Here is a 2137-nt window from a genome sequence, read left to right as displayed (position 1 = left end):
CGATCGAACGCTAGATAGAATAGATCGATAATTAATTACTTATAACAATAAATAAAACCACTTGATGTAAGATTTACTTGTTAATTAGCCCAACTATTTTACTTTCCAAATTTTGTTTAAAAACTGTTGATGGCGAGTCTTTTTTCAAATTCCGTAGCCATTAACAATTTCTGTACATTTTTGTATTTAGCTGTTATGGGGTTTAACTCATTCTAGAACTAAACTCTCTGTGGGCCATTTTCTTGCTATTATCGACCCTGGTGTTTTCTGCTTTTGTCGAAACTTCGTTGTGAAAAACAATAATTATTTATAACTTCTTGAAAGCATAGAAATCCTTTTGCATTTTCTTCATTTAACATAGCTTTTCGAAAAGCAAACGTAGCTTCTATTATTTATTCATTGGAAAATTGTTAGACACCCTGTATACAGTATAAAAGTTAAACGTTCGAAAACCCCGTTTATTTCATTATTTAATTTGATAGCAGTGTTAAAATTTTTTATAGGTTTTTTTTACGTGTAACAAGTTTATGAATACATAATATCTTTGTTCTGTAACCTTCTAAAGACATTGCTATCGCATCGAATTACTCACATCTGTTTCAGTATAGTAAAAGCTTTGCTACGAGTTGTGTTAAGCTAAAATAATTTGTGTTATATATTTTGCAATTTGTTTAAACAATTAAAAATAATTCTAAACTCTGATGGTAAGTTATTACGTTATTTTAATGATCTAGAAAAATAATTAATTAATTATGATATAATAAATAAAACCACTTGATGTAAGATTTACCTGTTAATTAGCGTAACTATTTTACTTTCCAAATTTTGTTTAAAAACTTTCGATGGCGACTCATTTTTCAAATTTCAGAGGAGTATACTTTAGGTAGCAATATAATTGAACGAATTTTACCATTAATAATTCCTGCATAGTTTTGTATTTAGCTGTTAACTAATTCTAGAACAATTATTTTTCAGTTGTATTTTATGAAATCTTAATATATTTTTGTAGTAATGCCAGAGAATTATGTTACACCTCAAATACCGGACTTGTGATAAGTAAACATATAAAATTGACCTAAATGTTTTTTAAAGACTTCCATCTTCATCAGTACAAAGAGGGTAATATTAGACAACTTTACAAAAGCTAGGTCATGGAACAAAACATTGCTTTCCCAGTAATTCCATAAGGTATCCAAGTATTCAATTGCATGCCCCGAATTTCACAGACGTCCTACATTAGGATCCATCAGGAATGAAGGTAAGTTGAGGCATAAATAATTTTATAAATAGGTAGAACTAGACATATAAATTTTAATTGAGGAAAATTAAGCAAACACTTTTTTCCTTGATGTCTAATGACGCAAACGTTTTGCTCTACAACGATAAGGTTTCATCTGGATAAATTATAAAGGTTATAACCAAAGTTGTAAAGATTGTTGAAGATACCTATGTTGTTATTATTCACTTTTAGCATATAGTAAAACTGTATGAGTAAAAAAGCACAATCGTTATAAATAACACTCACAATTAGAAATATATATAAATAGATAGCTTTATTAAAAACATTATGTTTTATATATACAAGGTACATTTACATTTACATTTACTTATTTTATCTTTTCTACTTTCTCGTTTTTCTACTATTTTCCTTCTTATTCGTAATATTTCCTGATCCTATTTAGACCATCCTTTTCTTCCATTTCAATTTCCCGCTTTTTTGCACCATTTCCTGTTATTCTACATTTCCCAAAAATGTGTTCGAACATATCTGGTTCCAATTTACACAATATGCATTTTTCCAGTTTCCAGCTGTAGTGTTTTAATCGTCCATCCTTTTTCATTAATTTTTTTTATTCTTTTTCCATTTTTCACTTGTGGTTTTCTTTTCTTGGGTTCGAATATACGATACACTTTCCTTAACTTTTATATACTCTTTTAAATACATATCGTCTGAATTTAACACTTTTTCTTTGTACAGTAATGCTCTTCTCAATACTGCCACAGTATAAAAAAACTTTCACAAATTAAAATACCTTTAAAATCACTACCAACTAAAAAATTTTCTTAAATTTTAAACCTGCACCAAAATTTTTAAAATTAAATAATACATGAAAACCAAATTATACCCTTCGTTGTC

The 2137-nt window shown here is 27.9% G+C and overlaps 1 long non-coding RNA gene across 1 annotated transcript in view; it reads left to right on the top strand.

The window, feature by feature from the left end:
• The first annotated feature begins 615 nt into the window (after positions 1–615).
• The window catches only part of LOC108734863, a 3631-nt gene continuing 2109 nt past the window's right edge, over positions 616–2137 (top strand). Inside the window, exons 1-2 of the long non-coding RNA XR_001937454.2 lie at positions 616–704; positions 1093–1258. This is a non-coding gene — a long non-coding RNA (uncharacterized LOC108734863). The remainder of the gene's footprint in view (positions 705–1092; positions 1259–2137) is intronic.

Source organism: Agrilus planipennis, unplaced genomic scaffold (genome assembly GCF_000699045.2).
Source record: "Agrilus planipennis isolate EAB-ADULT unplaced genomic scaffold, Apla_2.0 scaffold50, whole genome shotgun sequence".
Lineage (NCBI taxonomy): Eukaryota > Metazoa > Arthropoda > Insecta > Coleoptera > Buprestidae > Agrilus > Agrilus planipennis.
The sequence above is the reverse complement of the archived record's forward strand: the minus strand, read 5'-3'. Positions and strand labels throughout refer to the sequence as shown.